This window comes from Hippoglossus hippoglossus, chromosome 23 (genome assembly GCF_009819705.1).
Source record: "Hippoglossus hippoglossus isolate fHipHip1 chromosome 23, fHipHip1.pri, whole genome shotgun sequence".
NCBI classification, from domain to species: domain Eukaryota; kingdom Metazoa; phylum Chordata; class Actinopteri; order Pleuronectiformes; family Pleuronectidae; genus Hippoglossus; species Hippoglossus hippoglossus.
In genome coordinates, this window is record NC_047173.1 from 8,591,072 (window position 1) to 8,618,691 (window position 27,620).

General features: G+C 42.6%; 1 long non-coding RNA gene across 1 annotated transcript; it reads right to left on the minus strand.

Moving 5' to 3' along the window:
* Window positions 1–26,561, minus strand: LOC117757658. The gene is made up of 3 exons (XR_004613171.1): window positions 25,832–26,561; window positions 24,486–24,584; window positions 1–402 (listed from the first exon to the last, which is right to left on the minus strand). It is a non-coding gene; the product is annotated as an uncharacterized LOC117757658 (long non-coding RNA).
* Window positions 26,562–27,620: the final 1,059 nt, after the last annotated feature.

Sequence of the window (27,620 nt, forward strand, 5' to 3'; positions counted from 1 at the left end):
TCTACAAATCATTGGACACATATTAAGGTCCCACAATCTTCCTCTCTCTAACAGGCAACCTTATCTTTACCCCTTCTCCGGTTAAAAAAAATGAGCACGAGAGCAGAAGCTTAGAAAAAAAGCCAGTTATCTTCTGTTAGCTGTACGCCGTATATCTGTCACTCCTTTTATGAGGCATTCGCGGTTCAAATGTATCCCATCATCATTTTTTTAGGGGCCGGTGAACGTGCCGATGTTATTTATAGGCAGCGGTTTTCCCTTCCATCAGTGCCGTCACCCCTGGATTGTTTACCTCCTTGTTCGCTTCTGCGGTGACAGGAAGCCGGGTTTAATGATAGGAAACTTTTCCACTTTTCACTCTTATAAGCTCTCGCATCGTCTCAGTCTGAAGATCTGCTTTCACTGTGGCAGCACCGGGGTTCGTCGAAAGGGTTTCGATGAAGCAGCGATGCATATTGTAACAGAAAGAGCAATTATAATCTGCTGGTTTACTTGATATAATGGGCCTACAAATATCTCACACTATACAGCAGAGCACGGAAATAAAAAAGAAACAGAAGCAACCTGTCATCTGTCAGATAATCAATGAGTGAACATCTGAGATAAAACATGCAGAGACAAACATGTTAATCACATCATCTCTGCATCTCGCACCTGATTTATTATGCAACCTTTCCTCATGTGTGTGTTAAGTGTGTTTTTTTGTATGACCTGAATTGATTGCCTTGTCAGTGCAAAGATACTTCTCTAGTGCAAATTTTGCTCATAGCAACATCCTCGCTGTCCAAGAAAAGACAGATTTTGATTGTGCTACATCCGTACGTACTTACATGGTTGCCAGGGGCTTAAGTCAACCCCAGCTGACATTGGGTGAGAGGTGGTGCAGACGTGCTACAGCTCAATATCCAAATGACTGTTTGCATAAATTTCCCCAAGAGGTCCCTGCAAACAAATTTTTTCCATATTAGAGATATCTGTGTTGTTGTCTTGTCCTCCATCTTGTTGGTATGTTAAATACAAATGCTGGCTTTAAATTCAAGGAGACATTATGCTCATATTCAGGTTTGTATTTTTACTTTGGGTATTTACTTGAAAAGTTAAACTAAAACTAAAACTTGTCCATTGCTGCAGCTCCTGTTTTCAGTCTCGGTCTGAAATGCTTAGTTTTAGCTCCTGTCTCTTTAAGGGCCCCCTACCAATAAAGCCCAGTTGGCTCGGATTGGCCAGTTGGACCACTCTGATTGCGATTGGTCAACTAATTTCAGCATGTGTTGGAAATGTTTGCTTTACCAGGGTTTGTTAGTGGGTGTGCCAGACTGGCAACTAACTGTGCATTGAGCAAATGTGGGGCATTGTGATGTCACGTGAGATCACAATACCAAGGAAGCATCGTCCGGACTGAGGACGTGTGTCAGGAGCTTTAGGAGCAGTGTTTTCTTATCTTTAGTGTTTTTAACTTTGTAGAACTTTTACATACACAAAAATCCTAAAAACACACGAGATGAATAAAGAGCTGAAAAAGCATAATATGTTTGGGTTAAACTGCCACTGTCACGCAGCGAATTCGATTAGATATTCTGGTGCTATAACACTGCGAGGCAGCTGCTCGATGCAGGACTGACACACGGCATATACAGTTGGTGCCAGGCAGAAAACAGCAGGACTTAGCCAGATCCACAGTCCTGCACACTACCTTTCTCAACACCACTGAGCCGCTAACACAACTCGACTGTGACAGCCCAAATGTGCTGTTTCATGAGCTCGCTGGAAGTTTCATGCCCCTGAAGTAGCTACAATGCAGCTGTGAAAGTGAGGGTGTATTTTACCCTCACAAGAAAAAATGTCTTGCCTGATACAACAGCTGAGGACAGTGCTGTTATTCAGCCCTGTTACAACACAACTGTTATATCTTGCTAGGATTCGAGTTTAAAGGGGACGGAGGCGCAGAGGTCACTGACAGCCCCTGTTCTGGGAAATGCCAGTTTCTGGGTTTGTGTCTGTCACCTTTCATTTTTGGCAGCCCCAGTCAACATGTCTCCAGGCTGCCTCACAGTGTTGTTGTGTACAGAAGGTGACTGTCTTTGCTCACAAATTAATTTCCTCATTAGAACCACGGAGCCACTTAAAATCCCCAGACACATTCTCTCCTATCGAGTCTTCTCCCTAATAAAAAGCGGTTAGTGAGTGAATGAAAATTACTCATCTAGTTGTTGTTTTTTGTCTTCGGCATTCATGCTTTGCGAGTCTCCTTTACTTGCACTCCCACCAGGCGATGCTAACAAAAATACATGTGGTTGTTTTTTTCCCTGGCAGCATCGTTTGCTTCTCGCCAACAGCAGAAATGGTTCAAAAATACAAAATTTGATGCATGTTGTACAAAATGTCCTATGGTGAGATGTGTTGGGTTCATTCCAGGACCAGAGAGGCTCCTCCAGCATCACACTGTGGAAGCCTGAAAAAAACTGTCACATACAGTATCTGTTCATGTTGTGAACAGATACTGTATGTGACCATTAAATGATTCAGCCACACACTGCTTGAGAGCAAAAACTTCCACCCAGGCCCAACGGTCAACTTAATTTCAATTAAGCTGCATCAAATTACACAAACTCATAGATATCAGCTCCACAAAAATGTCAAATTTTTCATTAAACCCATGAATTATTTCCTGGCTAACCTGTGAAAATGTCCTCCCACAATGTGAAAGACATTGTCTAAAAAAAGGAATCCTGGATCTACTGCTTTTTTCGGATCTGTGCCAAAAACTTAAAGGGTTCTTTCTTGGCCCTTGTCCCATCCTTCCACCAAGTCTAATTGAAATGTGTCTTCAAGTGTTTGCCAACCAACCAATCAACCAACCCACCAGCCAACCAAATCGCCCACCAGACATCTATCTAACGAACCAACCAACCGACGCACTAGCCAACCAACCAACCAACAGTCCTTCCCCCAAAAAAATCAACCACATAGGTTGTTTGTACAAGCAGCTTATTACGAACTATAGTTACATTTTGAAGTTCAGTGACCTCTAGTATTCATGTAAATTATAACAATCTGGCATCTGAGGGATAACCTTGACCTTTGTAACTAATAAAAATACAATGCACCCAACATGTAGCAAGTACAATATAGCAACATGGATTAGCTGCAAACTCAAGAACCAAACAGTCCAGGTGTTATGCTGCATATTTAAATTCTGGCCTGCTGAATGTCATACTCAACATCACATGCCCCCATACAGAGAGAGATGAGTCTAACACAGACACGGATTTGTCTCTGTGTTTCTCACAGGGACGCCGGCGCAGCAGACGTCTGATCAGACCACGATTCTGTCCTTATTTTTACCCCTCACCCCGGATTGACGCCGGCATCTCCACATCTCCAGTGACTCGCACACACACACACACACACACACACACACACACACACACACACACACACACACACACACACACACACACACACACACACACACACACACACACACAGTGTTCTAGTTTCAGTCATCGTAGAGAACAAATTTGGCTTCCCTTCCCCTTGTTTGTTGCTGAGCGAAGGTATCCGCCCTGCAGGGTCACAGACGATACTTTGATTCAGTCAGGAGAAACTTACAGGCTTGGGATGGTGGGAACTGTGGACTTCCTGACTAAACTTTTTCTCATACCTCTATATCCTCAGATTTAGCGGGTATACGCAAGCTTTTTAACATGTGTAAACCCACTTAAAAAGGTGATCGACGCTTTTCCCATTAGTCATGAATATGCCAGAAAGTGAGAAGCTCTCTCACCTCGCTGTCTTGCCAGTGTTGCATCTAAAAATCCCAAAAATCGCTGTAGCTTGTTTTTTGCATGATGTGAAAAACAATAAGAACACAGACGTTCTTGGCCATCATAATGTTGCGCCAGTAAAGGTGCAGCCTCTACACTGCGATTCACTATGTTGTCATGTTTCCATCACTGCTGATAAAAACCTGTGTCGACTGCAGAGTCATTTGACCCAGGAGTGAATGCCGATTGTATCCATTCACGTTGCAGACAAAAGCCAGATGTTAGCGGTTGTTAATTGGTTTTATGACCAGTGGGAAAGGGGCTTTAGCTTCAATCCTGTAAATAACTAGACTACTGCACAAATACGAAAGATATCAAAATAAAATATGTTATGGACGTATCTCTGTCAACCTTACTGAAAGAAAAAAAGGAAAAACAAAGAGTTCAGTGAAATGTGAGACAGCTACCGTCGCCACGTTAGAGGCTCTGTCTCTTCAGTGTCCTCGTTGTCTTGTTTTACACGTGCATGTAGATTTACAGCTCGAGGGACAACGCTCAGCCAGCAGATCGACCAGATAACCTCGTCTCAGACTTTACAGCTCCAAACAAAGCCTTTGCTTGTGCACAATGGAAACATGCCCCAATAATGAAGATGAAATAAATGTCAGCAGGAATGAACCAGGGCATGAAAATGGATAATATTCATATCGGTCATGATAACAATTTATTCCAGTTTGTTTCCCCTCCAATAACTAAAAGATAATTGTGTTAACTTGTGTAAGTTTGGTATAAACATTCAGGTGGACTCAGGGAAAAACTGATTAGAATTTGGTGGTCAAAGCTGAAGGTTACTGTGAACCCAAAAAAACCTTCTTTGCCTTGTGAACGCATTATCTTAAAAATACCTTGAGATAATCCTTTCAAATTTGGCACAAACGTTCACTTAGACTAGATTCGATTTGGGTGGTGAAAGGTCACTGGTGCTTCATAAAACATGATATCTCAGGTCTGCCTTTAAGGAATTTCTACAAATTTTAACCTGTTTGACCTTTGCAGTGATCAAAGGTCAATGTGTTGACACAATGTGTTGACTAAAAATGCACTGGTTGACGGAGGCAAACAAGCACAGGGATAAATTCTAGTTCGACACTTTATCTAGAATTTCTCCAGTTATGTATTTCACACTCCCAGTTCTCATGGGAACCCAACACTCTGGCAACAAAAGTCATTTCATTCAATCACTCTGACCTCTTTTCTCTGTGGACTTTTCTCTCTCTGTAACAATATCACACTACTTCCTCTTTTACTTCCAAATAGACGAGAGTCATTATTCTGATGCTGCGGTTGTTTTTCTTGGGATGACGCTGTGCCCTGGCAGCTCAGAGACAGTGGAGTAAAAACGAGCAGGGGCAGTGAGCGTTGGTTCTATTCTTCCCTTCTGCTCATATTCTGCTGTTAATAATGTTGTTGTTCAGTTGCCTAAATATGTTTCCGCTGACTCAGCCCTGCTGTTGAAAGTATCAGTGCAGAGACAACTTGCTCCTGGATGCCAGCTGTATATGTCACTTATACTTTGCTATACTTTACTTTCTGTACTTGTCTCCTGGAGGCTTACTCTCTCAGTCCAAATGGCCGTGTTCTCTGTAGGAGTATTAAAAGGGTTGTGAAATGGGACAGTCCGTCCAAGCTGGAGGATATGTGTCACTCGCTTCTTGAGCACTGCTCTTTTGTTTAACCAGTCCAGCTTTCTTTTAAAAACCCTTGCTTGCTGGGACTAGCTTTGTCTTAGGTTTACAAATGCCCAATTATCCATCCCAGAGTACAAATGTTTGTTCAATTTGACACCTGCTGCTTTCAGACATGCACTGAACTCTGAAATCTTCCGGAGGGGCTGTATGTGAGAACGCAAATGTCCAAATCAGGTGCTCCGGACATTCTCCAGATCTTTTCCTGTCAGGACTAAAATGTCCCAAGAATGTCCATGTGAACCCATGTGAAAATACAGCAGGAAAATGTGAATTCAAAGCGAATGACTCGGCAGATACAAATATCTCAGAATGAAAAAGAGGTGCCATACACATAGAAGACTCCAACGAAGATGTAAACTTGGAAAGATGTGATTCGAGAGGATTTTTTGATAAGAAACGTGATGATGTGATGTAAATGTAATTTTTCCGGCGGAATTTATATGTCATGTCCTTCCTTGCTCTATCCAGGCGCCCCCCCCTCGCCTAAATGTGCCCTAATGCACTATGACATGTTAATAGAGTGGGTAGTCCACTAACCGGAAGTTCGGTAGTTTGATCACCACATCCTCCAGTCTTCAAGCCAAAGTGTCCTTGGGTAAGATACTGAACCCCAAATAGACCTCTGATGGCTGTTCCTAAAGTGTGTCATAGAAATAATATGATTGGGTGAATGTGACGTGTACTGTAAAACGCTCTGAGTGGTAGATAAGACTAGAAAAGCGCCAGATAAATACAGACCATTTACAATTTTATAGATCTAGATCGGACATTATTAAAGTCGAGTTAAAGTGGTAAAAACAACAGCTCTGCTTAAAACTATAAAGCACAACTCTGATGAAATTACCCAGTTTTGGCAGTATGACATAAACACAGCTTTATCTTTCAATTTCCAGTTTGTTCTATTGGATTTCTGCTTCACAGACTCATTGGTTATAAGATCTACATTGGTTTAGTAACTTCCTGGATGGATATCTGTGGCAGTGCCCAGCGCAATTCTAATGATGTCATCATTACATGCAATACATCAAGGGGGATGACGGAGTCTGCTCATTTATTTGACTGTCAAATCCCTCCTCATTATTCCTCTGTTCTTTCACAGACACTCAGCTGTAGAGAACATCGGAAAAAAAGATGGTCGGATGCAAAAGCTTGCAGAAGACTCAAAAGCACCAGAATGAATTCAGATCTGTTTCAGTGGATGAGCTGCAGCTGTGCATTGAAGCGAAAAAACGCACCCACAATGCAGCTGTATTCATTCATTAGGAGAAGAGACCAGACTGTGTCAAAAGGTATAAGGTTAAAAAGCTACTCCAGTAGAAAAAATATGAAAAAGGAGAATAACAAAGGTAAAAGTCTTCATCCAAAATACATCAAAGAGAACTTTTTTTAAAAGCCGGAGTCAAAATGTTCAGGCAGAGGAGTAATGAACATGAAATTCAACTCAGAGTGTTGAAGAAAATCCAGGAAACACAAAAATTTAGTCAGTAACAGCGCAAAGAATGAAAATGTTTGATGACATTTACGCTCAGAAGAAGAAGAGTCTCGATCAGCCCTTGGTGGCTGGCCTCAGAATAGGTTCTAAATGAACCAAAGGTCTGACAAACAACAGCCTTACATTGACTGCATATGAAGATGAAAAACATTTTAAGAAACTCACACCTAATCATCTTGATCGTCCCCTAGTGGCTGGCTGTAGTACACGTCAAATACATTTTCTCAAAGATGGTTTCTGTCATGTGAGCTAGTTCTTATCCCACTGATATACGTCCATGTGTTCATGTTTCTGATAAGTTTGGTTTTAATTAGCTATTTGATGCTCTATAAATGGGCTGAAACGTCATGATAGCTAAAGCTAACTCGCGATTGGTCCCGTGCATGAGATCTGCGGGACCTCGACTCCTGCGTTCCCCCGTTCGCTACTGCGTAGACTCCAATGAGGTCTTCTGTTCGAGATGGCAGCGTTTGTATCAGAAAATGTTGGCTTCATTTCTGGATAAAGAGAGGGAGTGTAGATGTGTCATCAATATTTATAAACAGTTTAGTTTCAATTCACTGAGCTTCTTGGCATCAGATAGCTAATTATTTTTGTTTTGCATTGTTAATGCAACACAATGCAATGTTATGTGTCGTTTTCACCAGACGCATGTCTTCATGAGAATACACATTTCAGGCTCCACACTTTGATAATTGGAGGTTAATAAACAGAGCAGCATATTACGACACTCAGCAAATAATAATGTACCAGGCTCAGCACTGTGTCAGTTGCAAAGATGCAAGGTTAAAGAATTTTGTTGTTTGTTGGCAAGAAAATCCAGATGCTTGCACAAAACACAGTAATTGTAATGTAATATTTTCTTCTTGGATATGGAGCGGTTTATTCTGGGGCATAATATTCCCAGTGGAAAATCATTTCTGGTTGACAGTATCTTGCTTCTCAAAGGCAGCCTGTCATTATCACAACTCATTAGACAATGATACAGAGGAAATGCACAGGACACATCCAACCAGATGTATCATGGTAATAAGCACATCAGTCTATTGAATGATAACTACATCTGTCACTTAGTGATGGTCTAATGGCTCCACTAACCAAACAGACAGCTCATTATTGTTGTAAGTCTAATTCAGGGTTCCAACGAAATTCTATAGCCATCATTTTCCAGGACGTATCCATGACAGTGATGATCGACTGAAGCTTCTATGGGATTGCACCATACACTCACATGTGCCTCAGGGTGTGATGCATGTATGCTAGCATCTCTCACGTGCTGACAAAACTGTGACTGATTGATCACAGAATAATGCACACACGTCATTTGATCAGTAGAGGCGCATTTCTCTCTCGTCCAAATGTCCGTGGGAACTGGAGCTGACGTCTCTTTGCCCTTTCATTTGGACACTATTGTAAAGAGCTGTTTTTTCTCACCTCTCATCTCTGGCGGGAGGTTTAGATAATCACAAGCCATCCACAGTGAGTCTTGACTGTATTTACATTTGTATTTTAATGTGGTCAAGAACTATGCGATCGCAGACTGATCATAAGAAATGCATTTAAATGTCAGGGGTTAACGGTGTATAAGACTCCTTTTCAGAACCTGCTGTGTATGGCTACATTTATGCAGATGAGCACGACTGCAGCTATAAAATCTAGGTACAGAGAGTAACGTTAAAGCATAAGTGCGTCTTTATTATTGTGATCACGACGATAAAGGTCAAGTATGTTAGTCTCTGTATAGGAACGCGACTTCATTAGACGTTCCTACTGGTTGTGTCTACGGGTGAGGACCAGTGGCGATATTTAAATTGAAGGACTCATTGGCTTTGGTGTAAGTGACAACTGGAGGTGAACAGGAGAACTAATATTTAGTTTAATGAGTTTAGTTTTATTGTATTCAAAGAAAACCATGAACATTTTAGTCTAGTTTTAGTCAAGAGAAAAAAGATTTAAAGGTTGATAGATATACTTCATTGTAATTTTCGTTGATGAAATTAAAACTAGTGAAATGGATACTGGAGGAGCAATTTCTCCTGTGGACACGCTTTGACCATAAAAACTACTTTCACCAGCCTACAGCATTTTTAAAGTTTGAAATTATTTCACAGTTACTGCCTCAGTGATATCTCAAGTGAGAAGAACCACTTGGAAAGTCGAGGAACATTTTCTGCAAGATTTGCCGAGTTTTTGATGTCATCACCTATAAACCAACTAAAATAATTTGACAATCAGCTCTTAATTGTAGCTTTTAATGTGAACTTGTCAAATGTTACTTTTGTCTCACAAGCACCTAACACCAAACTGTTTAGGGAATACAGATGTTTTTGTGATTATTGTGCATATGCTTTAAATTATTTGCACGTCTGTCACACCTGATCCTTTTGCTCCGTATTGTGCACGATTTCAGACTCCAATGTGGACTGGTCATGGCCCTGATGTGACCCACATGCGCAGCAGTACAACAAGACGTCAGTGTATGGACGCAGAGTACTGAAGAAAGAAGAAGTCGGTCATAAACATGGAGGCCACAGATGTGAGCGTTTACGGTTACATTTTTCTCTTGAAGCTTTCAAACGCAGACCGGTTACGATACGACCCCTCAAGGTTTGCTTGTACAGACGTGTCTCGAAGTACTAAAACCTCACTGTCCCTCCACTGACTACCTCCGTCGCAGAGGTCTTTCCTTTCTTTCTTTTTTTGCTGGACGACTCCCGCCCTCCCCTTCTCCTGCTGATTCGGGTCACAAGGATGTTCAGACTGGGGTCGCATTTCAAAAAAATCGGATCTGTATCTGATTTAGAACCACATATGAAAGTAGGCCACGTGGGCCCACTGTGTGAACGTAGTCAGATATTACTTTTAAATTGTTCTAATCCATAGTGTTTTGTATATGGCTTCTGCAGAAAGGGGAAAACAGAGTGAAACAAAAGTTTACTCAACTGCCAATTGATTTGCATTTCCCTGACTGGTTTGCAAACGGAGGAGCATATCTTGTCTCTTATGCATAAATCAACAATGATCATCACATTATGAAAATCAGGTTGATGAGGCGCTCCCCGCTCGCAGCCCGATAACCCAGGAGAATGCGCCTCAGTCGGAAGAATTCTTTGCTCCCTGACAAAGTAAAAAGAAAAAATAACTCAGCTGCTGCTATTTCTGGTGCCAGGAAATGTCGGTCGCGGGGGTATAATGAGCCGAATAATAAAAGTCTCCACCGCCACGTTGCCTCATTCACTCAGTCGTGAGATGTTAACCACATTCATTGAGTCGCTGTGACAACACTTGGAGTTTGATGTCTTGAAAAAAGGCGACCTGCTTCCTGACGGGGCCCCTCCTGGTAAAGAAGCTCGTCCACGCCATAGGATGATGGAGATCGTAAATGTAATTCAGATAATCTTCAGTTTCTACTATCAATGGGGGAGAGCTCATGAATAATAAGTTGTGTTGCATATTTAGAGACGACCGTCGGTGTCATCTCTAAATAATGGGACGTCAGCGGGACAGGTTCGCTTTCATCTATCACCCTATGGACGGGTGGCCGTGAACCCGAGACCCCCCCGCAACTCATTATTGATGTTTTCTAATTAGTCTTTTGGTTCCGTTTGATCCTGAATCTTATTATTCACCGCAACGGCTTCTTTAAGCGTTTGGAAATAGCAAAATCATCCCCTCTTGTTCTTCTGATTTACAGTTATTACCTGGTCTAGGCCTGGCTGGGTAATTCGGAGATGAAGATGAGAACAGAGGGTCTGTAAGTCATTTCCACCTCTGCTACCTCGTCCGTCTCCCACATATGAAAGTAATAACTCAAGCCCGCGTCCTCGGACTGACTACGGTGCGTAGCCTTCGTTAAGGCATGTTTGGTCTCAAGGTTGTCCTCGGCACCGACTGTGAACCTCGGTAAAAATTCATCTACACATATTTCAGTCAAAAGGCAGATGGCAGTTGGATAAGAGTCGCGCTCTTGAGGATGCCAAGTGGAGAAATTTACATATCAAAAAAACAAGTTGGCAACATTTCCGCTCAGGTAAAATTGTGCAACAGTGGATTTGGACTATTTCAAGCAGACTTCATAATACAGGTATTTCTCACATGTCATTCTGCTTTGAAAATGCAATAAATAAAGTGATGTATTGAAAGCTACCTGCAGTGAAGATTGTATATAATTCAAACATATTAAAATATGATTTCCCAACCTGGTATTATGATAACAAACTGTGCAAAGTGGCCAAAAATAACATTTTGTCGAACTTTATCAGTATCACTGTGATAAAAGAAGCAAAAAGCCAAATAGATTTGTGTTTCTGTGTTTTTCTTCCCATATATTTTTGGTGTATATAGTAAGCCATAGCTCCACTTTGTCAGAAGCTCGGAAAGCTTCCCCCCTCTCCCTCTAATGATCCCACTAAATCTCTCTGCAGCTCGACCTCCCTAAAGTGGACAGCATCCTCAGGACCTGTAAGTAAAAAGCCTCAGACCCTGGTGCAGTGGGGCTAGTAAACATGGATGATTTGCTCCGAAACACCTTGAAACCACCTGACCTCCTCCCAGCGGCTGCAGAGGAGTGTTTAAGAGAGTGTGTGTGTGTGTGTGTGTGTGTGTGTGTGTGTGTGTGTGTGTGTGTGTGTGTGTGTGAGGGCAAGAAGAGTTGCCAGCTGCACTGGGAAATTTTGAACAAAAAATTCTGAGTATGTTTTTTGGGTGAGGTCAAGAAGAGAAGAGCATCTATCAGTGTGTGTTTGGTGTGTGTGTGTTCCTGGTATTGCTCCAGTTGTGGGGACCTAAATCTGTTTAAGCATTATTGGGACGTGTCTTCCTTATGGGGACAAAAACTCCTGCGATGTAAATGATTCCAAATTAAGGCGAAGACAAGTTTTAAGGTTTGGTTCTGGTCTCTCTTGCTCTCCACCTGCGAGCAACCAAAGCATACTCAAATGTGAGTGGTCAAACTAGAAATGGAAACCAGAAGACTTCCTGTCCGAAAATCTTGTCCCTCCCCTGCAGACTCAGCATATTCACATGAAGAATCTGTTTATAAAGATTAGGTTTCGGTTATGGTTTAGGTTAATGGTTAGGTAAGTAGTAACTAAGGTTCAGGTTAGAGTAAGTCTATAGGAAACCAATTTAAGTCCATGTAAAGTCCACTCATGGAGACAGTGTGTGTGTGTGTGTGTGTGTGTGTGTGTGTCTTAGAAAAGGGCACAGGAGGGAGAGTGGATGGAAAGAGGCTTTTACTAAACTAATACTGATTGCTCACCTGGTGTATATTTTGTGTGTTTGTGTGTGTGTGTGTGTGTGCGCCCTCCTGTCATGTATGGTTTGATTACTCAGCCAGTGTAGTGGCGCTTAATCAAATAGTGAAGAGAGAAAAACACCTGATCCCCTGTAATTGCATTAACTCTTTACTGGGCACGATATACAGTACACGCACGCACGCACGCACGCACACACGCACGCACACACACGGGGTCTGATACCCTAAGATGAAAAACATGTAATTTCCAGTGTGACTCTGGACTGATCACAGCACGGCCTCAGACAACACGCATCAGTGGTTTCATGTCAGATGAACTAAAGTATTCATTCACTCAGAGGATCCACTTGAGTGGCAGGAATCAGACATTTTAATAATGTACTCACTACTTCTAGCTCTTTGAGCAATTTAAACATACTCTTAGCTACTTCAACATTTTTTCAACACGTTTTGCCATCGATTTAAAGTGTTTATACATCACTCGATGCAGCCTGTTTTAACGATGTATCTGTTATGTTACCAATTGTAACCTTTTCGCAATTTCATCAAACTTTTCTGATATTTTTAGTTAACTATTCCGACCCATAGACTGTATGTAAAGATGGACGACACATCTCCAGAAATCTCCCAGTGTCCAGAAATGAAGCCAAAATATCCCGGATACAAAGTGGAAAAAAATGGAGCCAGGGTGTTGAGATCCTGCCAATACACATGCTCGACCAATCACAAGTCAGTCTCAGCTGTCAATCATAACCTTTAACCCCATTTTTATAGCATACAATAAGTAATTAAAACCAAACTTGGGTGAACTAAAATGTGTGAGAAGACCTCAAATGACCGAAACCATCTTTGAGAAAAATGATTCAACATGTACTCTGACTTTTTAAGCCAGCAGGGGGCGATCAAGGTGCTTGAACTGTCAGATCGTCCATCTTTATATACTGTCTAAGTCTGTGACAAATTGCATTTCCTGTGGCTGCTTCACAGTACAAGCCGCCCCACCTGAATGCTTTTAATGTGAAGGAGAAGTAATAGGATGTTCCGTTTGCATGACAGGTAACTAATCGCAGCTTTCACCCAGCGTAAAACACGACAACAGTTAACAGAGAGGCTGTTACCAATGAGATAACGGCCCTATTTTCCTGTCAATCCCTTTTTTATTATAGGCAGCATGGACCCAGTGCAGGAACGACCGACCACGCCACGGCTAATAAATGTGTCCGTATAAAGAAATCATTACTAACTACAAACGCATTGAGCGGCTTTTGCAGAAATAATGTCGACCATAAACGTTGGCTTTTGAGGAATGCGTTTTAAACAAGCTGATGCGGCTTTTGCTGTAAAAGCATAATGTGATGCTTCCTGCTTCTTTGTCAGGTCTTCGTAGGTAATAAAAATACTTCTATATCAAAAACGTCATGCTGTATTTATTCCCTCTGTGTTATCTCAGCAAGTATGTGTTACCCCAGCTGCAAGAAGAGTCCGTTTTTTTAAGAGGCGTCGCAAATTCAGTGAACCCAAGATATTGATTAAAATTCTCTGTGAATCCAGAAAAAGTGATGAGCTGCTATAATGCCTGAGGAGCTCTGGCTGCAGGTACCGGCAGCTCACCGCTCTGGCCAGCAGCCAGCTTCCCATCCGGGCTGCAGCCACAGAAAATCTAATACAGATGACTTCATCATTTTTGCCTTGTGACCTTTCTGGCATCCTCTTCTGCTCTCCCCCCCACATGCACACTCCCTCCCCCTATACAACCTTCCCGTCGTCTCTGCAGCTCTTTCAACGCAGTGTCTCTCGCTGTATTTCTCTCTCACCTTGCCTCTCTTTTTCCACCACAGCTCCTCCCCTCCCTCCCTTTACCCTCCCCAAGGGCGTTATTCATTGCTAAGTTGAGCACAGCTTCAAGGTTAAGTGCCGGTGCGTGTGCTGCCGAAAAACTCTGCTGAGTTGCGCCTGGTGCCGCCTCTGTCGCTGCACTCATTTGGCAGCTGCACTGATCACATCTCATCCCACAAACCAGTCGGGCCCTTGGCTGCCGCCGCTGCAGGCGAACACGAGCGCAGGCGATCAATAGGTTTCAATATGGCTTTGCTGGCGACTGTGAATGAGACTCAATTTTATTTTGCAGTTTGTGCATTTATTAGATGAACAGATATTGATGGCAGTATTGGCAGGCGGCTGCACACACACATACTTGTGCTTGTATCTTAGTGAGGACACTCAATGACATAATGCCCAACGCCAACCATCACAAATAAATACTTAACCGTTATCCAAACCCAAACTAAGAGGGCTATCACACCTACTGTGTTTTGTTTGGACCTTCAGAGTTTTCAGTTAAGTCAAAACCAAGATAACAGGTGTGAAAGGCGCCTCGGACCAAAATTTTGTCCGACCAAAAGATTGGGGTCTTGGTCCAGATGAAATTGAAACGATGGCTCGGTTTGTTTGCAGTGTGAAACAATTTTTCAGGATTGGACAAACTTTTAGACCCATTGCAGGAAGTTGAGACAGCATTAAACAATATAAAAAGAAAAAGAAGTGGAAGTGGCTTGCAGTTTTGCTTTTTAGTCTTTGCTTCCGATGACATAATGTTTGAGAACGTTCAGTCTATTATCTGACATATGACATATCTCCTTTTTTGGGCTTCTTAAACCCATAAGTTGGTGTCCGGGATATTTTGGCTCCATTTCTGGATAGTATGAGGAAGTGGAGACATGTCGTCTATCTTTATATACAGTGTATGGTCACAGCAGTTAACACTAACTGTGATCCATTATCAACAAGAAGGACACTCTGAGAGCACATACCTCCACCAAGGCTAATGTTTTCTATTATTTGTCTGGACTGTGGTGGCTTTATTCTACTTTGTTCTGCCATAGTTTTATATTGAGCCCAATTTCTCATAATAACATAAGAGAGCTCTTGGTGTTTTGCTACGTTGCTGCATAGCTTTGTGCAACGTAATTTTCTGCATGCTCACTCGCGCTGTTGTCCATAAAGATGTTACCGTCCATGCAGACCACCAGACCTCATAGTTTCAGTTAATGCAGTTCTCTCTGTCACGCAATAACTTGTCTTTCACACGTGCAAACACGCTTCTGCCATTAATTGAGTGAATTCTGCGGGAAATGCTACATAGAAAGTGAAACAAGTCCTGGATGTGCCCATATATTCAGATCTGCACCAAAATCAAACAGGCTCCTCCCTGACTAATACCACATCCTTTCACCAAATTTGGTGGTAATCCGTAGAGTAGTTTTTGCATAATCCTGCAAAAATGCTACAACAAAATAAGACAGCCACTGTTGTGGCTGCTTGTATTTGACTGCTCTATGCGCTATAACTGTGTTTATATCAATTCAACCAGGATTTAAATAGCAAGGGTTCCAACTTTAATAATGAATCTAAATTGTAGGAGTTTTTGTTTCCCCATCTGTTTGTCTGCACGTCTGTCTCGCATGGCCACAGAGCCACTTTGTAGAAACTCCAATAATAATTGTTCCCAAAAAGTTTGGAGACTGTGGCTCCCCCCAGGGCCCCGCATCCGCTCCCCCTACCCGCCTCTGCGACTGGTTAACTACTGATGCAACAAATAGGCAATCCACTCCCTGTGGCCCAGGACGGCTCTGACTCTGTAGCCTTCTGCAGCGAAGGGGGCCTTTCTCCCCAGCTCACAGAAACTTCCTCTGTCATAAAAACAAAATAATATAAATTACAAGGTCAAGAGATCCAACATCCCGCAGAAGATGGATATTAAAGTAAAGTTGGACTTTTTGTCTATTCTAGTCTGCTGAGAGATTGAGGGAAACAGAAGCAACCCTACAAAAAGATTCACAGTCTAGAAGCAGCAGTCTTCGTCTGTCGGAAACTAGCTTCACTGCATGTGTGGAGATAAAGTTTTAAAAATCGATCCTATAGCATTTGCCCGATGCTCTTTATTCAGATCATCGGCCGGTTTTCAGCCCAAAATGTCAACATCGGGTTTGGCCCCGTGCCGACCAATCGAATCGCAATTTTGCAGACGAAATTTATTTTGTCTCTGACCCTTAACAACCACCCTGAGGGCAGTTCACTGTTAACAAGGAGGGAAATATAAATTTCCCATATGACAGAGGCCTCAGGAAGCAGTAAAATAATATAGAAAAAGACATAATGTTTGGAGTGAGTGGCCCTCTGTGGCTGGAGGGGATATATGGTGTTGCTGATAAGGAAAAGGGAGCAGATGTGCATGAGGTGATGCATCAGGAGTCGAGCTGGAAACACTGAGAACAGTTGGAACCAGGTGGAAATGTGTCACTAAGAAAACCCCAATCACTCACTCATAATGTAATCCTTATCTATGGAGCACTTTTAAAAATCCAAACCAAATCAGAAGAATTATAGAGATTAAAGTAAAAAGGCAGTCAAGGATATTATCCTGGATGTGAGTGCTGCCAAGAAAGAGAAACATTTATTTGACGTGGACTTTGACATTTTGGTTTGGTCCCATCTGCTAACATGGAGAAAGCGGAATATACGACCTATTCTGCTGCCAGCCATCAGGGCAGCTGTCATGTTATGGAACTGAAAAAGTATAGATGTATATGTATAGAAATATCATATTATTTGCTTTGTTGTGATAAGAGACAGATATTTGTATTTACAGAACCAATCCAGATGTTTCCTTCTGCTTTTCTTCTTCATTAGCTAGTGATATTTTTGTCTTGTAACTTTTTTTCAAATGATTTGATTTGCTCGGTCCATTTCACCCTCACACGGCCTTCACGGTGAAGAGGAGGAGTAACGTTTTGTCCGAATGATAAAACAGATGTTGATGATGATGCTGTTATAGGAGCTGACACAGCAGATATAGTATCTCTCTACATAATTTAAAACAGAGAGGACAATCAGCCTCTGCTTAATCAGCCATTTAACCACTCACCCTTAAATGTAGCAGAGGAAAAAAAGCTCTTTGTGAGTGTACTGCCTCCATCAGTGAGATCTTTCTTGGAAAAAATCTGCGCAGTCAAGCCTTTAAGTGTCGACTTCGAGAACGAATACTTTAAACGTTTTTAAAAAATTCAACTGATCCCGCGCCGCAGCCGCCTCCTAACCCACTGCAGTTCCAGGCCCCTTCACATTTCCAAGGATTCTTTGCATAATTTGCCGTGATTGGTCGTGATTTCTCAAGCAGAACCCTGGGCGGCTGACGAGCATGGCGCGGTGGAGTTGAAAATGTCAAGGCGGGTCAATCAGCACACCGTCAAACGAAAGGTACCAATTACCTTCTGACCAATCACGTGGAATGCGGGTTTGCATGCAGATTATTTGGATTTTGATTGATTTATGTATTTATTTAGCAGAAAAAAAGCCACAGACCTGCTGTTGTCTGAGGGAGCGATGGGTTCATTTGTCTCACTGCAATTTCTCAGCACAGCTGTATGGCTACCCGGATAGAAAGAGAGATAAATATTTAGCTTTGTCATGTTGCTGCTCGGAATCAAAGCACCCTGTGGGAGGAAAAAAAAAACATGACAGAGTGCATTATTCATCACATCAAAGCGCTAATGAATTCGATGCTGTGCAGAAGGAGAGCGCAAACAGAACAAGAAGGTGAAATGTGGGGAAATCGTGGCGATGGCGTCTCGCTCACGGAGGCCACTTTATCATGCTGTCGTAAAAAAACAAAAAAAACTCTATTACAAGGACTGCCAGGGGTTTTCTGCACGTATAAATCACTTCGCTAATATGACCGTAGCATGGTGGCTGAGCAGGGGCGACTAACTACAGCAACAAAAAAACGAGGAGAAACCCTTACACAGGAACAACACCCTCACTGCACCCACAACCCCCATCCGTCCAACGCTGCAGCCGCACTGACCCGAAAGGCGGAAAGCAATTTCAGCGGCGAGTACAGGCATTATTACATGTCCTGATGGAAATGAATGGTGGGGTGGAGCTTTCGACAGGGCAATGCCTCACATGCCTTGTTCGGATTTCTGGGTCAGACGTTTCCCCTCAGATACCCTGCTGCTAGTGGCACGGGTGTGCATGCACATGAAAGGCTCACACACACAAACACACACAAAAACACACACAGAGGATCACAAGCACGTTCGCACTTGGCAGCCGTGGATGCATACAAATGTTTGGAGGTTGTATTCAGCGAGTGAGGCCATTCGCTTGGCATCGCATGGGTCGTCTAAATTCATTATTGACTGATAATAAGGCTGCTGGCAAGGACGACTCGTTGGCAACATCTTCCCTCCTCATCATATTATACAGGAATATGATACAGCCTCTGAATTAATTAGCAAGCACCGTGAGACAGCGAGGAGTAGGTTTTAAAGAACCACGCTGGAGATGGTTTGCGGGAGATATTTTATATTTTCTGACTCGGGAAGTGGGAAATCTGCTCATCAGTCATTTGCAAACAGTCTGTCTGACAAAAGGACAATAAACACGGCGCCTGCAGTGGTTGTATTGACCGGGCTGGAAATTAATTTTTGCTGCCGCTCGACATTAATTAATCACTTTTAGGAACAGCACCTCAGCCAAGCTACGCAGGATGTTTTGACATTGCTAGTCCTCAGAACATCCTTGTGTCCAAAAAGCAGAAATTAATTACAGCGCTGCCCCGGCCGCAGAGCGAGCTGTTTTAATTAGCACAGAGAGAGCTTAAGTTATTCAGTCAGTTAATTTTCTGTTATGCAGCTCGAGCCAATAAAAGTGCACACAGTTCACCCGAGTGAAGTGTATTTACAGGGCTGTGTTTGTGCATATACGTGCAAGCACACACTGGCATATGCACGTTTTCTGCATAGCCTTTTTCACACATGAACTCTGGGGGATGACTGCAGAAGTGGATCCGGATTTTCTCTGGGGTTTGCCTTTCACACATAAACAATGCAGCAGGAGATTCTCCGCTCAGACGTGTTCACTCCAACACAGCAATCTCTGGAGCGTTCAGGTGAGGGGTGGAACAGCTGGTAGAAGCAGGACTTAATGTATTACCTCTGCTGCGGAGATCATGTGTTTTTGTTTACAGCATGTCTGACAGCAGCTTTTGATTAAAACCACGAGTTCACACTGTGCATCGTTGCCGACAACTTGTTCATGGGTGGGTTGAGCACGGTGCAGTAAGAAAGCAGTGGCAGTGGCATCTACAGCAGATATGCTGCAGGGGGTGCTTTTGTTATTGACAAGCTATTGACGAGTCACAGTTATCTTGTGTGATTTAAACACTGTAGTGTTTTAAACCGTCAGCTGATGCTAGCAGCAGCAAAGATTGGATAATTCTCTCGCTCTGGAAATTACAGCAGGCTGATTATAGTTTTCAATACAGTTTTATTACTGTTTGATTAAATTTGGGAATAGGGGATGACTACTAAAACGCAGTAGTCGTGAATGCCCCACTGAATTAATGTATGCACCTCGACACGTGCACACACCTCCGTACACTCTGCACACAGCCGGAAGGGACAAGGCCAGACACCCGATGACAAAACCAGGGAGCAAAGAGGAAGAAAACCTTGATCATTAAAGCCGATTCCTGCTTCCCGTCGCCCACTTTGAAGAGGTGGATGCACTCCACAGAGATTGCCAACGCAGCTCGTGTCTTTTCAGCGCCAGCGCATGTTTTTCCCCCAATCCCCCCTTCCTGTTCTGAGACAATCAATAAAAAAAGATTTTTTCTTTTTTGCAGTGGACGACCAGGAATACAAATACCCCTGGGTAATAAATGTCAGTCCCTGAATCTCTTAGCCTCTGGTGAACATCAAAGACGAGTAAATAAAGAAAACATGCAGGGGGGGCTGCTTCTTTCTGCAGGTCAGGACTCTACTTTCATTTATCTTCTGCTGATTATAAAAAAGAAACAATAAAAATGTTACAGTGTTACCTCAGCAGACATTAAACGCACGCTATTGCTAACAAATGGGCACCTTATCGATACAAGTGGACGGGAGCAGGGGAAAAATTGCAGAGATATTAGAAACATAAACTCTGGGTTTGTGTCATGAGAGGTCGACTACACTTTCATCTTTCTTTTCTCGCCCTTCACATTAAAAAGAAATACAGACTTAAGAAAACAACATTACAGAGACGTTGGTTTTCCCTCGAGATCTGTAACTCTGACTCATTTTCCGCTCGCTCATTCAGGAGGGCCGAGACATTTCTCATCATCTCAGCTGGTCGATCTCGTTCTGTTTGACTTTAGACTTCGCTTCCTGATTTGCATCACAATGGGATATATGGCGTTCCAGTGCTGCGTCTGGAAACAAATATGCATTACAATGGCCTCCTTGAGACCTCTACATGCGAAGCTACTGCACATAGCGTCTTTAACCATCTCCGATATCATGCAGTAAATAATACAGTCTATGAAGCTGTCCTCATCACGCATATCATTTCCTTCAGTGATAACCAAATATCAATAGGACGCCTGAAGGTCACGAGCCGTCAATGCACAGATGACTACGCATCACAGGCCGGCTGCCTCCATTTGCTGTTTCAGTCAATTTATTGAATATGCATCAGGTCGTGATTTCTAATGCGCCTCCGGTCCACACACAGGTAATTAAACCAAATATGATCCACGGCTGTGTGTTAAAACAGCTCAACCTGAAACAGCAGTTTGGCAGCCGGAGGTGAAGCAGCAGTTATGGGGAGGGCGGGGGGAGGGGTGGGGGGGAGAGGAGAGTAAGGCCGGCTGCAGATTAATGGGCGAGGTAGGTCATCAAAGAGGCCTGATCAAGAAAATAATAAATAATAACCTGTTCGCATAACAGCTCAGACCCGACAGTGTCCTTGAAGGTATTGTTCAAGAGCTGCTACACAGAGGTTTTAATCTTCCTGTTTGTTTTCAGCATGAAATGATTCAATTATTCAGACTTTATGTGCATAGAACCTTTCATACATTAAAATGCAATGAGCCTTTCAGGTGAAGAGACAGGTAATTAACACAGAAGATACTTTTGTTAATTCCTCATTGGACATGTTGCTTTCAGACACGCACTGTGAGAGCGCAAATGTCACGTGTCAGTTTTTCGTCCAGGTAAATCACCGCAAGCACGTGGGCATGTTCATGCACATGCATAAAAAATGCAAAAATGGAAAAGAGGCAATGTTCAGTTAGAGACGATTCTAATGTGAGAAGAAAAATTATATAAACAGTCACCTGAGTGCAGAAAAAATAGAGTCCTTTTAGGAGGAGGGGCTTCAAATACGTAAGCCAAGGAAATAGTGTTTTCAATGACACTTGACTGTTTGCAGGATTATGAAACACTACTGATTTTCTTGGAACTTGGTGGAATGATGGGACATGGACCAAGAAAGATCCCACCGAATTTTGGCATAAATCCAGACAAAGGGCGGAACTTTTTGGAAGATAAGGCATTTTTGAAAATATTTTCACTTATTTCCCAGGGAATAATTCATGGATCTTGATGAAAAAGAATCAGGCATAATAAGAGGACTGATATTTATGAGCGTGTGCGATTTGGTGCAGCCTGATTGAATTTGAGGGGACTGTTGGGCCTTGGCGGAGGTATTAGCCATTCTAGTTTAGTTATGTTACAGTTGCCAGCTCGCTAATACAGAGTCCATGTAATGTTTGATTGAACTCACGTATGAATAGAGCAGGTCCTTGTGTGGAGAATGTGAAGCTGTTTTTCCAGGGTCTCTGGTCTCTCTCTCCCCTCTCTTCTTCTCTACCTCATTTCTCTCCGCTCACCCCAACAAGGATGATTGTTGCTCACTTCTGAGTCTGGTTCGGCTCGAGGTTTCTCCCCTGTTAAGGGAACTGTTGGTTTCCCTTTATAATTTTGTAAGGTCTCAATCCCACAATGTAAAGTGCCTTGGGATAATGTATGTTGTTATTTGGCTCCATACAATATAATTGATTGGAATTGAATTGTGTGCTCCATGTGTTTAAGGGCAACTCTACAAAATTCTCTAGACACAGTCTGGAGATAATCTGCTGTTTCAGTGATGAGTGATTGAGAACAGGCCTTTGGAACATCTGGACGAGAAAAACAGAGGCACGTTCTCCTTCGCCGCCCCCAACGCATCACCTAACAGCCCAAAACACACTGTCTTCTTTTCCGTCTCTTTGTTTCCTCTCTCATCTGTCCGTCTCGCTTTCTCTCTTCCTCACTGTCTGCTCCTCCTCCTCCTCCTCCTCCTCTTGCAGTCTCCTTTTCTGTCTCAGTGAATTTCTCTCTCTAAGCTTTTGCACTCCAGCTAAAACAGATGAGCCTGGCATCTTCCCACACTGCACGCAGCGATGGATGACAGCAGTCCTCAATGGGATTGTGTGTGTGTCTGTGTTTTGTTTTCTCTCTCTCTCTCTCTATATGAAAGTATTTTCCTCATCTATTTCTTTCACCACTTCAACAATTTGTTTATTCTCCTCTTATGTTGCCACCTCTACACGCAGAACCTCACGTTCTCTCTGTCTCCGCCTCTCCGCTGTTCACGGACATAAAGTCATCTGCCTCTAAATTAGGCTATTCCATGCCGTTGCCCAATTGCCCAGCAGCATGAGGCTCTGACCGCAGCAGTTAAACTGACTGAGAGCTTCAGCTTGCCTTTAAATCCCACAATAAACCCAGCAACACCATCTGTGTCGCCAAAACAATATAGGCACTTTTTTCTTGCTGCATGTATGTGTACCTTTGCAAAAAATATATGTTGATATGTTTTCTTTTCTTCTCTTTACTCATTCAGTTCGGGCGCAGGACTTACCGATATCCAGTTCCCATTTATTTCTTTGACACAACGAGGGTGGGACAATTTAATTGGTCAACACTACACAGGGCATTCTATTAGTAGGGGGATTTTGACAGACTGATATTCAGATTGATATTAAAAATAAACTACCTGTTTCCACAGATTAATTTCATTTCACAATGACAGTTCACCCCCTCAGAGTCTCACTCTGACAATATCAGGACAATTTGATGTAGAATTTCAAAGTAAAAGCCCTTGGAAATATCATATTTTCACTGTTTTGGTTGTGGCAACAGAGAAGGAGATTCTTATGGCAGTTGACAAAGATGACATCACTGAAAAGATGGCAGTGAGTTACTGCACCGACCTACTTGTTTACTAGTCTGGTAACCGTTACATCAACAAATAGGGCAATAGCCAATAAAATTAGAGGTCTGGTGCTTTGTGTGAAAAGGGTGGCCTGGAAAGGAGTCAAATTCCCGGCCTGAATTATTGTGCCTGTCCGCCCCTGGCCGTGGGCACACCTGCCTGCCTCCATCCCCCCCATCCCTCCACTGTATCTCCATCAATCATTCCTCCTTTATGTTTCTACACCTCTTCTCTCTCTTTAATAAGCGCTTCCCTCTGGTTTTCCCACATTGCTGGCTGTAAGAAGTAAGAGCTACAGCAACACAAGCTGTCCTCTCTTTTTGCCAGTGCTTATCGGGTCATCTTTCCTCCCCCATTCCTCTTTGCCCTCACCCCCTCCTCTCCTCTCTCTTAACTTCACTCGAAGCCTGGCTGACTAACATAGGGAGCCAGCTGTGTGGCTGCAATCAAACGAGACCCCCTGGGGTTCTGCTGACATTACACACGCACACACACACACGTGCATGCACACACACACGTGAGTGCAATGCAGGCACGTTCAGAAAGGGAAGGAGATGTGTGCCTATCCTTGCTTATACACAATCACAAAACCAGCAGGTGAGGGACAATCGAACGTGAGCAATAACACCAGCAATAATGAAGCCTTTGACAAAATTGTGCATAATTTTCGTGATTTGCCTTCGTCTGTTTCTACAAAAAGGATTTTGTCATCATTTAAGGGAGATATTTCAACAGAATCTCCTTTAGGATCTTCTCTATCTGTGAGAAAAGGTCAGGAGATGAAGTCTGAACATCTCTTTAGTGAATGGATATGAAACAAATGTGCAAAAGGTTACAAACACACACATCCTAGGGTCCACCTGTACAAGATGAGAAATGCGTGCAAGCTCAGAAGTAAACACAACCCGCCTGATAACCATGCAAGAGAGCAAAAGACCTCTTGTAAATCTATCATCTTGTGGAGCAGCCATCCTGTAATCCCCCTGTCAACCCAACCTATCTCAATGCCCGAGCTGCAGTTAAAGCCAGGCACCTTCCTATTCCAGGCAGTAAACAGGTATGTCTCCAGTCGGTGCGTGTGCGCGTTGTTATGTCATGGTTGATCAGAGACCCCTAGTGTGGCTCCATAACCCACTTACCGACAGTCAGGCAGACTGCAGATTGCAGGGAGCAGGCTTAGGGTGAGTCATGCATCAGCGCTGCATTAGGTGGGGAGAGATTCAAGGCAGGATGGGAGTCTATGGAGAGACGGCACAGAGAGCAGAGCTGACTTTCTGTCTGACTTCAAATTTTGCTCAGGAAAGAGTTTCACAAGGACACCTATATCAGCCATAAAGTACAGAGATCATCTCTAGAGCTAAGTATAAATCTACTGATACCTACTTTTTTTCTTCCTTATCGAATCAAAATGTTCAACTTCTTAAAGGAATAGTTTACAGTCCTGGGAAATACCTGTATTTACCTTTTTCCTGAGTGATATATAAAACAAAGAATCAGCCATTTTCGCTTCTCAAAACGAGTAGAAATACAAATTCTGGGACACTGAAAGTCAGTCAGAGTTCGAGGTGCTGAAATAAAAATCTGTGTAACAACATAATGTTAAATGTCGTGCAGTAGTGCAACATTCATGCCAGCTTAAGAACATTTTACACAACAATAGATGGCAAACTTGACTTTAGAGTCTCTAAAGAAAACAGATATTCACGATTACCACCATTAAAATCTACGATCCTTCAACTACGCACCTATTATCTACGTCCAGTTCTACATTTGTGCATCAGATAGACGATACAGAAAATACACTGAGCATTCTAAATTTAGCCCATATATGATAAAAAAAATAAAGAATCGGTTGTTACCATTTCTGGATACTAGGCCTACAACAATGCTTCTGTCAAAACGTTACTCCAGAAAATAAAAGTTTATCTTTTTTGTTCAATACACTTTTTACATTACAATTACAGTCTCTCACCTGTAGGGGGGGACACAGCCTCCCGTCTTACTTCCTGTGTCCCTGTCCAAAGAGGTGCCAAAATGCACCTGCTAGCACAGCTAAAGCATATCGCATATTGCATTTTAGCTAACAGTTAGATACTATCAATGCTACTCTTGTTGTTTGAACAGAAAGAATGAAGCTAACAGCCAGCAACCAGTTAGCTTAGCTTAAACAATAGGACACAGCTAAATCTCAGAGCAGGATAATTAGTGCTGGTTAATAAGACTGGTTGTTTCCCTCTGTTTCCCATCTTTATGCTAAGCTAAGCTAAGCTACTATTAGCTCCAGCGTCCTACTATATTTCCTATAAGACCTTCTCAGCTAGCTCTCGGCAAAAAAGCATAATATGTTTCAACTTTTAATGCCTTAGGGAGAAATTGGTTAAATCTTCAAAATAGCAGTTGTGACACTTTAAAACGAGAGTTAATAACTCAATCGCACAATAAAACGTGATGTTGCTCATCAAACAAGAGACAAAAGAACATGTACCTCAAAGCCTTTCAGCTCGGATCCTTGCTGCTGGATTTCCACCATCCAAATCAAGCTGCGACTCAGAGGGACATTTCCCCGGAGCAGGAGAGGCCTCATGCTTTGTCTGACTTCAGAAGACGCCCGTGCTCCCAGATGTGAGAACAGAATAGGAAACTCATCTGTTTCACCAGCCTGGCTCAGCCTATCCCTGTCCCATCTCAACCCGACTGTGACAACAGAGCTAATTACCAAACCGCCCATCCCACAGCACTGACAGTCTTGTTAGCCTCCAATTTACACTTTTAATTGAATCAAGTGTATCCGCATCATCTGGCTCATACTAACTATATTTGGCTGCTTACACGAGCCAATATCCAGAGTTTGATTAAGGGCGAGCTTCAAAAATTAGCCATCCACACTGATGAAACACATCACGTTATATGATCTGATATCATGGGCCTTTCATGTCTTGCATATTAAGATCCCATCCTGCAATGTGGGATGCAGGCAGTTGCATCCAGAGTTAAAACCTGATTACTCTTTTCCAGATGAGATGATGCCTATGGTTACACCGACAGCAATATTTCAACTATTGACGTTATTCTGAATACGATTATGTTTACGTGAGTTGAATATTCATTCATATTCCTGTTCCAGAGATACTTAGTCTGATTATGACGTCACGCAGATGGTAACTACTATATGTCGATGTAGCAAAATGCTGCAAAAACTACAAGTTATACTGCAATTAAGATGTATACATATCTACACAATGTGATTGGATTTGGAATACTCCAGGTCTCAGTTTGATTATTTTTCAACTCTAGTATACCGTCCAATGGGTGCAGGTCGCAGGTGGAGGTGGGCAGGTGTGTCATCCCCCGCTACGCCAAACATGGTTACTTCTGGGTTAAAATAAAAAAAACAATAGGTGACATCACGGTGGTTGTTGCTTTAAAAAACCTACTTTGACATTTTTGGGAAAAACAGACACCTGCTTTTTTGAAGAGTTCAATTAATTCCACTTTTATGTCTGTTCAGTAAATATTCACAGTCTTCTAAACAACCTCCTGACTATAGCATAATTTCAATATCACGTTTCTCATCTAACTTTACCCATAAAAGCAAATAAGCATTTTTCAAATAATGTCCACAGGTCCAAACTGGCCACATTCCAACATCCCGGCAGGAAGTTAATCACGTGCAAGGTCACGCCAGCTGATGTAGCGTCTGATGCAAACCACGATACCAACATGTCCATATGGTTTTTGAAGAAAGTGCATCGTTTAAAGAGCAGCATGAGAGTGGGGGAGAGGTTTTGGCAGCCGCTCCCAAATTATTGTCTGCACTGTGGGGAGTGTCGCACGGCTAAACAGCCACTAAATGCATCCTCAGCCCTTGTAATTTGAGATAATGGCTTTGACATTTCAATGTCGGACCCACTGCAAGGCGCAGCAAGAAAAGTTGGAACAGTGACGCTGCTGAATCTTCTCTCTCTCATCCCATTACTCATTTCAAGAAGAGAGAAGGCAACATTCAGAATTTATGAGTATGTATTGTTCTAGTACATTTAGCTTCAAATGGATGTCTGAGCTGGATGAGTGATGGAGGATGTCAAGGGTGAGACCATTTCATTTTAACTTTAAAAATCAAAGAATGTCTTCCCTGCATTCTTCAAACTGCCTTAAAGATAATGATGAATATCAAATGGTTAAACACAAAAGTGGCTCACAACAAACATTGTTTGGGGAAATGAGATATTTTTTAAATGGCATAAAAGTGCCACCCCTGCTGTGCCTTTACAGCG